The 16175-nt window shown below is 45.1% G+C and overlaps 2 pseudogenes; both read left to right on the forward strand.

Moving 5' to 3' along the window:
• The first annotated feature begins 14204 nt into the window (after window positions 1–14204).
• On the forward strand, window positions 14205–14322 carry LOC134931641 (5S ribosomal RNA; annotated as a pseudogene).
• A 147-nt stretch (window positions 14323–14469) lies between these two features.
• On the forward strand, window positions 14470–14587 carry LOC134931338 (5S ribosomal RNA; annotated as a pseudogene).
• The last annotated feature ends 1588 nt before the right edge of the window (window positions 14588–16175 follow it).

Raw genomic sequence — 16175 nt, forward strand, 5'->3', positions numbered from 1 at the left:
GGTACCTCTGACTGCCACCATTTGTGGTCAGCGGCGGTGAGTGGCAGAGAGCCTAGAGCCAGGGGCAAACTCAGGAATTTTAGAGGGGGGTTTCCGTATACAGAATGTGCAAACATGAAGGGTGGGAGACAGGAAGAGAGACATGGCAAGAGAGAAAGGGACATGAGAAATAGACATGAGAAAGAGATATGACAAGATATGGCGAGAGAGTGAGAGAGGCATGGGAAGGGAGAGAGGGAAATGTCACGGAAGAGACATGTCGAGAGAGATATGGCAAGAGGAAGAGAGAAACATGGCAATAATGAGATGGCAAAAGTAAGAGAGAGAGACATGGCGAGACAGACATGGCAAGAGAGACACATGGTGAGAGAGAGAGGCACGTGAGGGGAGATAGAGACAGACATGGCGTGAAAGACATGTCTAGAGAGAAAAGTGGCAAGAGAGAGAGAGAAATGGCGAGAGTGAGATGGTGAGAGAGAGAGAGAGGCATGGTGAGAGCAAGAGACAGATAATGAGACAGACATGGTGAGAGAGAGAGAAATGGTGAGAGAGATGGAAAAGAGAGAGAAAGAGCAAACTACTTGGAGAAAGAGCTACTGTAAATGGTGAGTTGGGGAGAGAGAGCTACATAGAGAGAAAGCTACATAGAGATTATCCCCCCCTCCTCCATAGACAGACAGCACAGCTGAACCAAAATGACCACCCCAGCACCCCCTACCCTCCATAGACAGCACCACAGCATGCCAGAGGCAAGCCTGACTGTGACTCACTACATACATAGCGGCTGAGCTCCAGTGGACGTACCTGTAGTGTATAGTCACCTGTTTTGTGACACATCGGTGGCCAGGAGGGGTTTCTAGGTACTCGGAACACCCCCCCCCCTCCCCCGGCTGCCAGTCTATCGCAAAACAGGTGACTATACACTACGGTACATCTGTCGGAGCTCAGCAGTTCCGCTATGTACGTAGTGAGTCACGGTCAAGCTTGCGGGTATGTGAGCCTCACAGGTCCGGCACCGGGCAGGGACGGTAGCAGCATCCTTAGTGCAGTAGGATGGCCACTTCCCCCGTCTCCTGCTGCACTTCCGGGTTCAGTGGTAAGAAGTGCCAGTATGCCATACCGCCGCATACCGGCCCACTTCGACCACTGTATGTATATATATATATATATATATATATACTGTATATAGCAAATACCACTGACTCATCGCAAAATCTCCTGAACAATAAGGACATTTGGTCAGTAGCTTGCCTTTGTGACACAGGCACCCACTATGAAGGAATATTTCAAATTTCCACCCACATAGACTTTAAAAGGGATGAGATGATTATTGGAAATTTCCCCCTCACAGAGAAGAGTCATGTCACCGCCAATACCAAGTCACGGAGCGGGGGGTGGGGCGACACAATGCTCTGTTCCTGGAAAGCTTGATAGTCAACAACTGCTTATCTGCTGTGTAAAGGGTGCCAACAGCTCTCACAGTGACCTTACGTGTTGTGCAAAAATCTTTACCTTTGTACCTCAAAGGAGGAGCCCTATGAAGAGCGAGAAGCTAAGCAAGGAGACCTAGGGCCCTTTGGAATAGAATCAGCCTGCAAACCTTACATATTTAACATACAGCGGGCAGAGCTTGGCCTGTCATCCCAGTATTTACAGTACTGAGCAGGGCAGCATCAGAACCGAGACGGGGCAGAGAAGGAGGGGGATTATTCTCCTCAGCACCAGCATTTTGACAACATCAATCTGGGAAAGCCCAGAGATGCGACTTGACAAAGATTGGCATTAATCTTTAAATTACGTAGCGAAACACGGGTATTCAGCTAGGCTCTAATAAACTGTAGATAATACTATTGGGCATAATAATGAGATTCTTATGTTCTGACTGGATTAATGCATAAAATTAATGAATGTAGTATAGTGAATTTTATAGTTATAGTAGTGCGAATATTATATTAAAATAATTATTTTGAGGAGAGTTGTATGTATATTGATGAAAACAGAAACATGTCTTGTTGTAGATGTATTACCAGATTATTTGCAGTATTTTCACAAATCAATACCAATAGCTGTAGGCCACATAAGCTTCAGTTGCTGTGATCAGAGTTAATGTCCAGGTTTTATCAATAAGCAGGGTTAATGGCAAAATGTACTGTAAGCATGTTGGAAGCCAAACAGAGTCAGGGTCAATGCCAGTGATTCTGTACACTTGGAAAGCAGAAATGATCAATTAGCACAGCCATGGTAATGTTAGAGGTTAAGCACATTTGGAAGATATATAATTAATGCCAAACCAGCGGCGCATTTAGAGAGAAAGAGGCCCGTGTGCAGACTTTGTCTGGGCCCCCTACTCTCCGGCCGGCGGCGCTGTATACTCTAGGCCAGTGTTTTTCAACCACTGTGCCGTGGCACTCTAGTGTGCCCTGAGCAGTCTCCAGGTGTGCCGCCATAGAAGCAGAGCCAGGACCATCAGTGTTTTGCTGCTACTGAGGCCCTGGAACGATCAATACAGATGGGTTTAGTGGTTGCAGAGCCAGTTCTAATTTTGGGCCCGGGCAGTGTTGGGCTCTTCTGGCTTTCTCAGATGTGGCTCAGGCGTTACATATGGAGAAGCTGCGACATGACAACCTAGGACACACAACTGCACCATGCATCACCATTATATTTGTGTGTGCCTTGGTAATAGTTAATACTTGTTCAGTGTGCCGCGAGTTGTAAAAGGTTGAAAATCTCTGCTCTAGGCACTAGGGTCACTAGGAGACAATAGCGTTGTCCCAGAGTCCAATGTGCATGTGAAGATCTCTGGTAAAATGGTGCGGCAGCCATTTTCCTAGTGATTTACGTAGTGCACATGCACAAAGTGTCCGCAGCTCCATTTTCCTGATGACTTCTGCAGCACCACTGCTGCCGACACGGGACTCCAGAGAGTAAGTATTGAATAAAACGACAGCAGGGTGTGCAGTGTGGGCCCCCTGGACCACGCACACACTGCACTCATTATAAATACACCGGTTTGGTAAACTCAGTCATGGTTAATGCCAGAGGTTAGATACACCTAAAATTCTGAGACTTGTCATAAAAGTAAACATAGAGTAAATTACTTAAGTTTGGTACACTTGTGATTAGTAATGTTAGACAGTGATACATGGACACAATGTATGGGCTGCTGTTGGCCATGCTTCCTGGTCCCCACTGCCTGACGTGCTGCCTGGATCCCGCCGTCAGTCAGGTTTCGGCACTTGCACAATGGAGTAAAGTCATGGTCAGCCTATCTCGACTGATGCCACTCTGGTGCCAGTTTCAAAATCAGTTTCAAAATCAGGGAATCTATTTAAAGCTCACTCTGAGACTTCCAGTTCCAGCTGCATGGAGTTTGCATCTCCATTACTGAGCTGTAAACCTAGGTTGAAGCCAGTGGGGTTTTTTATTTTTTATTTGATTGAATTATAGTTTTGGAACTATTGTTGTGTGTGTTTACAATGTGTGGGAAAATGATGTGGGCACAGTGTGTGGAATTACTGTGGGGGAAGGGAGGTACAATGTGTGGCATTACTATGAGGGGTTAAGACGAGTGGAATTACGATGTGGGTAGTGTGTGGAATTACTGTAGGGGGGGTACAATGTGTGGCATTACTATGTGGACACAATGTGTGGAATTACTGTGGGGGGGACAGTTTATGGAATTACTTTAGGGGACAGTGTGGTGTATTTACTGTGGGGGACAGTGTGTGGAATTACTATTTCTATGTTTTATTACTGTGGGGGTGAATGTATTTGTTTTATTTCAGTCAATATATTTGATTTTAAAAAAATGTACAAGTTTAAAAAGGTTAAAAATCACTGGCATAGACTGTCCAGAGGACCTGGTTTTCTCCTCTCAGCCTGGCCTCGGGTACAGTATGTGTGTATAGTATGTTAGTGGTGTGTTGTGTGCGTGTGTAATGTATACGTGTGTGTGTGTGACACACATATACAAAATAGAAATATTTTTTTTATACAGACTCACACAATACATATATATATATATATATATTAGAGATGAGCGCCTGAAATTTTTCGGGTTTTGTGTTTTGGTTTTGGGTTCGGTTCCGCGGCCGTGTTTTGGGTTCGACCGCGTTTTGGCAAAACCTCACCGAATTTTTTTTGTCGGATTCGGGTGTGTTTTGGATTCGGGTGTTTTTTTCAAAAAACCCTAAAAAACAGCTTAAATCATAGAATTTGGGGGTAATTTTGATCCCAAAGTATTATTAACCTCAAAAAACATAATTTACACTCATTTTCAGCCTATTCTGAACACATCACACCTCACAATATTATTTTTAGTCCTAAAATTTGCACCGAGGTCGCTGTGTGAGTAAGATAAGCGACCCTAGTGGCCGACACAAACACCGGGCCCATCTAGGAGTGGCACTGCAGTGTCACGCAGGATGTCCCTTCCAAAAAACCCTCCCCAAACAGCACATGACGCAAAGAAAAAAAGAGGCGCAATGAGGTAGCTGACTGTGTGAGAAAGATAAGCGACCCTAGTGGCCGACACAAACACCGGGCCCATCTAGGAGTGGCACTGCAGTGTCACGCAGGATGTCCCTTCCAAAAAACCCTCCCCAATCAGCACATGATGCAAAGAAAAAGAAAAGAAAAAAGAGGTGCAAGATGGAATTATCCTTGGGCCCTCCCACCCACCCTTATGTTGTATAAACAAAACAGGACATGCACACTTTAACCAACCCATCATTTCAGTGACAGGGTCTGCCACACGACTGTGACTGATATGACGGGTTGGTTTGGACCCCCCCCAAAAAAGAAGCAATTAATCTCTCCTTGCACAAACTGGCTCTACAGAGGCAAGATGTCCACCTCATCTTCACCCTCCGATATATCACCGTGTACATCCCCCTCCTCACAGATTATCAATTCGTCCCCACTGGAATCCACCATCTCAGCTCCCTGTGTACTTTGTGGAGGCAATTGCTGCTGGTCAATGTCTCCGCGGAGGAATTGATTATAATTCATTTTAATGAACATCATCTTCTCCACATTTTCTGGATGTAACCTCGTACGCCGATTGCTGACAAGGTGAGCGGCGGCACTAAACACTCTTTCGGAGTACACACTTGTGGGAGGGCAACTTAGGTAGAATAAAGCCAGTTTGTGCAAGGGCCTCCAAATTGCCTCTTTTTCCTGCCAGTATAAGTACGGACTGTGTGACGTGCCTACTTGGATGCGGTCACTCATATAATCCTCCACCATTCTATCAATGTTGAGAGAATCATATGCAGTGACAGTAGACGACATGTCCGTAATCGTTGTCAGGTCCTTCAGTCCGGACCAGATGTCAGCATCAGCAGTCGCTCCAGACTGCCCTGCATCACCGCCAGCGGGTGGGCTCGGAATTCTGAGCCTTTTCCTCGCACCCCCAGTTGCGGGAGAATGTGAAGGAGGAGATGTTGACAGGTCGCGTTCCGCTTGACTTGACAATTTTGTCACCAGCAGGTCTTTCAACCCCAGCAGACCTGTGTCTGCCGGAAAGAGAGATCCAAGGTAGGCTTTAAATCTAGGATCGAGCACGGTGGCCAAAATGTAGTGCTCTGATTTCAACAGATTGACCACCCGTGAATCCTTGTTAAGCGAATTAAGGGCTGCATCCACAAGTCCCACATGCCTAGCGGAATCGCTCCGTGTTAGCTCCTTCTTCAATGCCTCCAGCTTCTTCTGCAAAAGCCTGATGAGGGGAATGACCTGACTCAGGCTGGCAGTGTCTGAACTGACTTCACGTGTGGCAAGTTCAAAGGGCATCAGAACCTTGCACAACGTTGAAATCATTCTCCACTGCACTTGAGACAGGTGCATTCCATCTCCTATATCGTGCTCAATTGTATAGGCTTGAATGGCCTTTTGCTGCTCCTCCAACCTCTGAAGCATATAGAGGGTTGAATTCCACCTCGTTACCACTTCTTGCTTCAGATGATGGCAGGGCAGGTTCAGTAGTTTTTGGTGGTGCTCCAGTCTTCTGTACGTGGTGCCTGTACGCCGAAAGTGTCCCGCAATTTTTCTGGCCACCGACAGCATCTCTTGCACGCCCCTGTCGTTTTTTTAAAAATTCTGCACCACCAAATTCAAGGTATGTGCAAAACATGGGACGTGCTGGAATTTGCCCATATTTAATGCACACACAATATTGCTGGCGTTGTCCGATGCCACAAATCCACAGGAGAGTCCAATTGGGGTAAGCCATTCCGCGATGATCTTCCTCAGTTGCCGTAAGAGGTTTTCAGCTGTGTGCGTATTCTGGAAAGCGGTGATACAAAGCGTAGCCTGCCTAGGAAAGAGTTGGCGTTTGCGAGATGCTGCTACTGGTGCCGCCGCTGCTGTTCTTGCGGCGGGAGTCCATACATCTACCCAGTGGGCTGTCACAGTCATATAGTCCTGACCCTGCCCTGCTCCACTTGTCCACATGTCCGTGGTTAAGTGGACATTGGGTACAACTGCATTTTTTAGGACACTGGTGAGTCTTTTTCTGACGTCCGTGTACATTCTCGGTATCGCCTGCCTAGAGAAGTGGAACCTAGATGGTATTTGGTAACGGGGGCACACTGCCTCAATAAATTGTCTAGTTCCCTGTGAACTAACGGCGGATACCGGACGCACGTCTAACACCAACATAGTTGTCAAGGACTCAGTTATCCGCTTTGCAGTAGGATGACTGCTGTGATATTTCATCTTCCTCGCAAAGGACTGTTGAACAGTCAATTGCTTACTGGAAGTAGTACAAGTGGGCTTACGACTTCCCCTCTGGGATGACCATCGACTCCCAGCGGCAACAACAGCAGCGCCAGCAGCAGTAGGCGTTACACGCAAGGATGCATCGGAGGAATCACAGGCAGGAGAGGACTCGTCAGACTTGCCAGTGACATGGCCTGCAGGACTATTGGCATTCCTGGGGAAGGAGGAAATTGACACTGAGGGAGTTGGTGGGGTGGTTTGCGTGAGCTTGGTTACAAGAGGAAGGGATTTACTGGTCAGTGGACTGCTTCCGCTGTCACCCAAAGTTTTTGAACTTGTCACTGACTTATTATGAATGCGCTGCAGGTGACGTATAAGGGAGGATGTTCCGAGGTGGTTAACGTCCTTACCCCTACTTATTACAGCTTGACAAAGGGAACACACGGCTTGACACCTGTTGTCCGCATTTCTGGTGAAATACCTCCACACCGAAGAGCTGATTTTTTTGGTATTTTCACCTGGCATGTCAACGGCCATATTCCTCCCACGGACAACAGGTGTCTCCCCGGGTGCCTGACTTAAACAAACCACCTCACCATCAGAATCCTCCTGGTCAATTTCCTCCCCAGCGCCAGCAACACCCATATCCTCCTCATCCTGGTGTACTTCAACACTGACATCTTCAATCTGACTATCAGGAACTGGACTGCGGGTGCTCCTTCCAGCACTTGCAGGGGGCATGCAAATAGTGGAAGGCGCATGCTCTTCACGTCCAGTGTTGGGAAGGTCAGGCATCGCAAACGACACAATTGGACTCTCCTTGTGGATTTGGGATTTCAAAGAACGCACAGTTCTTTGCGGTGCTTTTGCCAGCTTGAGTCTTTTCAGTTTTCTAGCGAGAGGCTGAGTGCTTCCATCCTCATGTGAAGCTGAACCACTAGCCATGAACATAGGCCAGGGCCTCAGCCGTTCCTTGCCACTCCGTGTGGTAAATGGCATATTGGCAAGTTTACGCTTCTCCTCCGACAATTTTATTTTAGGTTTTGGAGTCCTTTTTTTTCTGATATTTGGTGTTTTGGATTTGACATGCTCTGTACTATGACATTGGGCATCGGCCTTGGCAGACGACGTTGCTGGCATTTCATCGTCTCGGCCATGACTAGTGGCAGCAGCTTCAGCACGAGGTGGAAGTGGATCTTGATCTTTCCCTAATTTTGGAACCTCAACTTTTTTGTTCTCCATATTTTATAGGCAGAACTAAAAGGCACCTCAGGTAAACAATGGAGATGGATGGATTGGATACTAGTATACAATTATGGACGGACTGCCACGGTTAGGTGGTATAAAAAAACCACGGTTAGGTGGTATATATTATAATAATAATACAATTATGGATGGACGGACTGCCTGCCGACTGCCGACACAGAGGTAGCCACAGCCGTGAACTACCGCACTGTACACTGGTTGATAAAGAGATAGTAGTATACTCGTAACAACTAGTATGACACTATGACGACGGTATAAAGAATGAAAAAAAAACCACGGTTAGGTGGTATATATTATAATAATAATACAATTATGGATGGACGGACTGCCTGCCGAGTGCCGACACAGAGGTAGCCACAGCCGTGAACTACCGCACTGTACACTGGTTGATAAAGAGATAGTAGTATACTCGTAACAACTAGTATGACACTATGACGGTATAAAGAATGAAAAAAAAACCACGGTTAGGTGGTATATATTATAATAATAATACAATTATGGATGGACGGACTGCCTGCCGACTGCCGACACAGAGGTAGCCACAGCCGTGAACTACCGCACTGTACACTGGTTGATAAAGAGATAGTAGTATACTCGTAACAACTAGTATGACACTATGACGACGGTATAAAGAAAGAAAAAAAAATACCACAGTTAGGTGGTATATATTATAATAATAATACAATTATGGATGGACGGACTGCCTGCCGACTGCCGACACAGAGGTAGCCACAGCCGTGAACTACCGCACTGTACACTGGTTGATAAAGAGATAGTAGTATACTCGTAACAACTAGTATGACACTATGACGGTATAAAGAATGAAAAAAAAACCACGGTTAGGTGGTATATATTATAATAATAATACAATTATGGATGGACGGACTGCCTGCCGACTGCCGACACAGAGGTAGCCACAGCCGTGAACTACCGCACTGTACACTGGTTGATAAAGAGATAGTAGTATACTCGTAACAACTAGTATGACACTATGACGACGGTATAAAGAAAGAAAAAAAAATACCACAGTTAGGTGGTATATATTATAATAATAATACAATTATGGATGGACGGACTGCCTGCCGACTGCCGACACAGAGGTAGCCACAGCCGTGAACTACCGCACTGTACACTGGTTGATAAAGAGATAGTAGTATACTCGTAACAACTAGTATGACACTATGACGACGGTGTAAAGAATGAAAAAAAAACCACGGTTAGGTGGTATATATTATAATAATAATACAATTATGGATGGACGGACTGCCTGCCGACTGCCGACACAGAGGTAGCCACAGCCGTGAACTACCGCACTGTACACTGGTTGATAAAGAGATAGTAGTATACTCGTAACAACTAGTATGACACTATGACGACGGTATAAAGAAAGAAAAAAAAATACCACAGTTAGGTGGTATATATTATAATAATAATACAATTATGGATGGACGGACTGCCTGCCGACTGCCGACACAGAGGTAGCCACAGCCGTGAACTACCGCACTGTACACTGGTTGATAAAGAGATAGTAGTATACTCGTAACAACTAGTATGACACTATGACGACGGTATAAAGAAAGAAAAAAAAATACCACAGTTAGGTGGTATATATTATAATAATAATACAATTATGGATGGACGGACTGCCTGCCGACTGCCGACACAGAGGTAGCCACAGCCGTGAACTTACCGCACTGTACACTGGTTGATAAAGAGATAGTAGTATACTCGTAACAACTAGTATGACACTATGACGACGGTATAAAGAATGAAAAAAAAACCACGGTTAGGTGGTATATATTATAATAATAATACAATTATGGATGGACGGACTGCCTGCCGACTGCCGACACAGAGGTAGCCACAGCCGTGAACTACCGCACTGTACACTGGTTGATAAAGAGGTAGTAGTATACTCGTAACAACTAGTATGACACTATGACGACGGTATAAAGAATGAAAAAAAAACCACGGTTAGGTGGTATATATTATAATAATAATACAATTATGGATGGACGGACTGCCTGCCGACTGCCGACACAGAGGTAGCCACAGCCGTGAACTACCGCACTGTACACTGGTTGATAAAGAGATAGTAGTATACTCGTAACAACTAGTATGACACTATGACGGTATAAAGAATGAAAAAAAAACCACGGTTAGGTGGTATATATTATAATAATAATACAATTATGGATGGACGGACTGCCTGCCGACTGCCGACACAGAGGTAGCCACAGCCGTGAACTACCGCACTGTACACTGGTTGATAAAGAGATAGTAGTATACTCGTAACAACTAGTATGACACTATGACGACGGTATAAAGAAAGAAAAAAAAATACCACGGTTAGGTGGTATATATTGTAATACAATTATGGATGGACGGACTGCCTGCCGAGTTCCGACTGCCGACACAGAGGTAGCCACAGCCGTGAACTACCGCACTGTACTGTGTCTGCTGCTAATATAGACTGGTTGATAAAGAGATAGTATACAATACATACAACAATATACTACTATACTGGTGGTCAGGCACTGGTCACCACTAGTCACACTGGCAGTGGCACTCCTGCAGCAAAAGTGTGCACTGTTTAATTTTAAATTAATATAATATTATGTACTCCTGGGGGCTCCTGCTATAACAACCTGCAGTGCTCCCCAGTCTCCCCCACAATTATTATAAGCTTTGCCTTTTATACATTGATGTGCAGCACACTGGGCTGAGCTGAGTGCACACAGACTGAGTCACACTGTGTGACTGGCTGCTGCTGTGTATCGTTTTTTTTCAGGCAGAGAACGGATATAGCAGAGAACGGATATATTATATTAAAATAAATAAAAGTTAACTAACAACAACTGCACTGGTCACTGTGGTAAACTCTGTCTGACTCTGCACAATCTCTCTCTCTCTTCTAATCTAATTTCTAATGGAGAGGACGCCAGCCACGTCCTCTCCCTATCAATCTCAATGCACGTGTGAAAATGGCGGCGACGCGCGGCTCCTTATATAGAATCCGAGTCTCGCGAGAATCCGACAGCGTCATGATGACGTTCGGGCGCGCTCGGGTTAACCGAGCAAGGCGGGAGGATCCGAGTCTGCTCGGACCCGTAAAAAAAACATGAAGTTCGTGCGGGTTCGGTTTCAGAGAAACCGAACCCGCTCATCTCTAATATATATATATATATATATATACTGTGTATATATATATATATATATATATATATACTCCTACGGAACCCCCCCCCCCCCCCCCAGTAAATCCTGCGTTTGCCCCTGGGACTCCAAGAGTTTGAGTTTGTCAAGGGCCCTGAGCTAGATTTGTTTGTCTGTAAAACCTTGCCCTATTTGTTGGGAATAGAGAGGGATTTCTGGGACCTAGTAGTAGAGCTGGTACACAGAGTGGGTCTCACTCCCAAGTCCTAAAAATGCGCCCAAGAGTAACCCTATTTAGGTGTTTAAATTATCTACTATAACAGGGTCACAGAAATTAGGACACACGAAAAGCAGGTTCACAGTAAAGCACTGTCTTTTAATTGCAGCAGACACTATATTTTAACATACACCCACAAATCCTGGACAAACAGTTACAGTGATTAGAGATACAGGTGTGGATAAATGTCTTAACACTAAAGGGCTAGCAGTCAGTCTGCTATGATAGAATACAGCCACAATCTTCTGTGCTTTCTGGCACAGCTACTGTAGTTCAGAAAGTCCCTGACACTATTGAAACTCCAGCCTACTTGCTGGCCGCCATTCTGCGTCAGTGCAAAGAGCAATGTATGGATGATGATTTGAAACCATTCCTGTCTTTCAGTGATGATTTCCAGCTGGCCCTGTGCAACTGAGAAAATCCGGACTTCCAAACCTGCACTGTACAGTATGTTAAATAATATTGCAGCCCTATCCACGTAAGACATATTATACTCATAGTGATTATCACTTCCTGTTAGTTATTATATACTTAGTACTATATGAATTGGACCATAATTGATATGACAACCTCATGTCACTTTCTTATTAAGAAACAGTATGTATCACCTGGTCATGGTCCTACATGAGAACTATTGCAATATACCATGCTTACAGCATGTTTAATATTCTATTCTTTTATAGTCCTATTCCATGATGGTTGTGTTGCTTGTTAAGTTACATTCCAAATTCTTTGTGGTATTCAATTAATGTTAATTTTCACTTTGCTCAGGTTCAAGCCAAGTCAGATTTTGAGCTTGAACCAGGAAAAAGATAATTTACCACATTTGTATAGAAGTTAAATGTGCTATGCCAGTAGTCCATAGTTGACTTACTGAACATGCTCACAGTTCTGGGACTACTGTATTACAATATACTAACAGTGGCAGAATCCCGACACCTTGTTGGCAAGTGTTCTAACACTCTACCTCTCTAATTCTCCTTTACCACAGCCTGATCCTAACCCTCCCGGCACAGCCTAACCCTAACCCTCCCTGGTGGTGTCTAACCCTAATCCCCCCTTCTTAGTGCCTAAACCTAACCCTCCCTCCACAGTCTAGCCTAACCCTAACCCTCCCCAGCATACTTACGTTTGGGATGCCGGTAGTCGGAATTCCAGTGCCAGCATTGTGATCGATGTCAGGATCCCAGCATCAGCCTTGTGACCTGTGTTGCAATCCCGGCATTGGTGTTCCGACCACCAGCATCCCGAAATGCCTGTATGCCAGCTTGGATCCCCTTATATTTTTATGCAATGCATATGTACCAAATATATACTCTAAAGTATTCTTTCAGAAACTAATAGCAGATTTGACAGCTGTACAATATTGTGTGGTGATTTTAATCTTTTTACCTGCCCAAGACTAGATAAATTACACCCCCCCAAGAAAATGTCCACACTCCCTACACTTGGCATCCACAGTTTTTTTAAAAGACTAAAATTAGTGAACACCTGGAGGACATTTCAGTCAGCAATTCACCTGTCTTTCTGCAGCCCACAACATACTTTCCAGGATCAGGGCTGTTTCTAGCCAATTTGTCTCGCAGTGCGAACAGTAAAAAAAAGTACTTTTTTGTGCGCACCCCCGAAAAGTGGGCATGGCCTCATAAAAATTGGCATGGCTTTGCTAAATATGAGTGGCCTCACATGAAAATACAATTTTCCTCCCTAGTTTTTGACCTCGCACCAACAGACCTCGGCCACCACAGGAACAAAAAAATTCCACCATATTAAGCCCCTCACAGTAATGCCCCTTGCACCAAAGTATGCACCACACAGTAATGCCCCTTGCACCAAAGCATACCCCACACCGTAATGCCCCTTGCACCATGCTCCACTTAGAAAAAATCAGAATGTCCCTTCAAATGTGCACTGTACCTGGTCCTGCTCATTTTCAGGGGTTGTTTCATGCTGCTGCTAGCCAGGCCTTCTGTAGGTGCTCCCTCTGTGCCGCCCCTGCTCCGTGTGCTCTCTGTGGCTACTGCTCCATGTGTTCCCTCCACTGCCACCCCATTCCGTGTGCTCCCTCTGTTGTGGATCCTGCTCCAGGTGCTCTCTCCACTGCTGCCCCTGCCGCTGCCACATTTCTGGCACTTCTGTGCCATTGCCTGCTGTCTCCTCTCCCCAGGTCGTGTATAAATGTCCCTCTCAAAATAGCCGCCACCAACTCTAGCATCCATCAAAACTGTCCTCTTTCAGGCGGTAGCCATTTTTGGAAGAACATTTTAACAGTTATCTATGTGGCCAGCCAGACTGCATAGAGGGCCTAATTCAGACCTGATCGTAGAAGTTAATTTGTTAGCAGATGGGCAAAACCATGTGCACTACAGGGGGGGCAGATTTAACATGTGCAGAGAGAGTTAGATTTGGGTGGGTTATATTGTTTCTGTGCAGGGTAAATACTGGCTCGCCAGCCCTGAGCTCTAAAACCTATATATTCTTCATTTACTTACTGATTTTTGTTTCTATGGAGCAAGTAATATTGCACATTTTGTGTTTAAAAATTCTCTGTGAGCCAGCCTTGAGCTCATAAATTGTATTGTGGGTTCCTCCCAGTTAGCAAACAACCCTGCACTCGCAGAACATAACATATTAGTCTATTACTTTGCATATATTTTTTTTTCTGTTAACCACATTTTTTTCTGCTCAACACTCTTTTCTGGAAATACCATTTCATACCATTTTTGTGCTGATTTATGTAAAATACAGTAAGGGGAGTGTGACCCTCTGTTCCCCCTTATCAGCGGCCCACGGCCATACTACCCTAAATACGCCCGATCCTGTCCGATCTCGGAAGCTAAGCAGGTATGGCCTGGTCAGTATTAGGAAGGGGAACCTCCTGAGAATACCAGGTGCAGTGGGCCATTTTAAGGGAGAAACCTGCATCCTATAAACCCCCATACACACTCTCTAATCTGGAAAAACTATCTCAGACCTCCATGGTATTGATTCATTAGAGTACAGAAAATAGAAGTGACTCTCCCTCTCTTTTCCATTTCTTTTTGATAACGGCCCACTGCCATACTACCCTGAATACTCCCGATTTTATCTGATCTCGGAAGCTAAGCAGGCATGGCCTGGCCAGTACTAGGACGGGAAACCTCCTGAGAATACCAGGTGCAGTGGGCCTTTGTGTTACCTACCCCACCACATTAAAATCCACCAAGGGAAGCTCGATCACATTCCTTGCTCCACCCTTCTCACATTCCCCTTGAGATCTATCTTGACCAAACTCAGAATATTGCCCATACTGTTTCTATCATTGATATCCTTAATCCAGGCAAGCACAGTGATTTTCTGGATACCCTGTATCTCAATGAGACCATTTGGTATCCCTCACCACTCCACTGATATTTTCACCATCTCTATCATCTTGTACCTCATTTGCTAAAAAGGTTAAACAAGACTTTTACACACACGAGTCCCAATTTTCTGTCCAAAATTTATTTTTATTCAAGGACTAAATAAAGGTTATGTCTTAATATCTTTCACTATACATATTATCCTTATCATTACAAATGAGTGCTCCCAAACAAGGGTTTTTTGTCTTTTCCTCTTGTCTTTTCCAATTGTGTTCTGTCTGTTGTCTGGTGTTGTATCTGACAAGAAGTGATCTGTACATATACAGATATCTGTGGAATGCCCTACCACGCACAATAAGACTCTCCTCTAGTCTGCAAACCTTTAAACGTTCCCTGAAAACTCATCACTTCAGACAAGCCTACCAAATTCCAGACCCACCCATATAACCCTCAATGCTTCCCTATCCAGTTACATCCTCTCTGTACAGTCCACATAACCTTGCATATTTTGTCTTCCAACATTGCTGGGTGATCATATCGTACAACCCATTAAGAACCTAACAATTTGGTGGACAATTATGCAACACGTAGCATCTATCCTTGTGTATCAATGTTAGGATCTCCTGCTCTGTGCTGCCATGTCGCCATGGCAACCGGGAGGCAAGTGTTAGCGAAGTAACCTGAGCGCAGCTGATACTCCGGTCCGGGTTTTTACTGTGTAGTGGTTACAGGCTCTGTGCACGGCAGGGAATCCGGTGCTGGTTTTGTGCTCACAGTCTGTGAGGTCTGAGTGGGGCGTGGACAGCACCTGCTATATAAACCATCCTCTCGGGCTAGGCAAATGCTGCTGAATCTTTGTTTGTTAGTCAGTTCCAGAGAGTTAGCTAGTACTGTGTGACTTTGTATTTACTTGTTGCTTACTGCGAATAGGCCTTGGGATTCGGTACTTCATTCTGCCAATCCGGACCTAGCAGTAAGACTGGAGTCCGTTGTTTGACCTGCTGGAGTTCTTTTGCTATTCTGTGAACCCAGCAGGTTTGCGGCTGTACTCTCAGACCTGCTTGCTTAATCCTCCCTCACTGTGCAGGGCGTCCAGGTGTCAGTTTAGTGGCAGTAAGCTGAACCTGTGCCCTGCAAGTGGGGGTTAGGATTGTGGATACTCTCCTTGTGTCTATATTTCTATCTCTTACCAAGGAGTTTATTCCCACACCCGTTGGTAACCCTTTGGGGTTTTTTCTGTTGCTCTTAGCAACATCATTTCAGGTGCTCCACATGTTAAATCACTACACCTCGCTTCATTGTCCATTCTATTCCATCTGAGCATTCCTGACACTAGGGAGACACCCAATTCCTGAGCCTTTGGGCTTCTCCGTTCACTTTGTGTTTATTAGTTATTCCATCACCTCCTGTGTATG

This window comes from Pseudophryne corroboree, chromosome 5 (assembly GCF_028390025.1).
Source record: "Pseudophryne corroboree isolate aPseCor3 chromosome 5, aPseCor3.hap2, whole genome shotgun sequence".
In the NCBI taxonomy this organism is placed as follows: Eukaryota; Metazoa; Chordata; class Amphibia; order Anura; family Myobatrachidae; genus Pseudophryne; species Pseudophryne corroboree.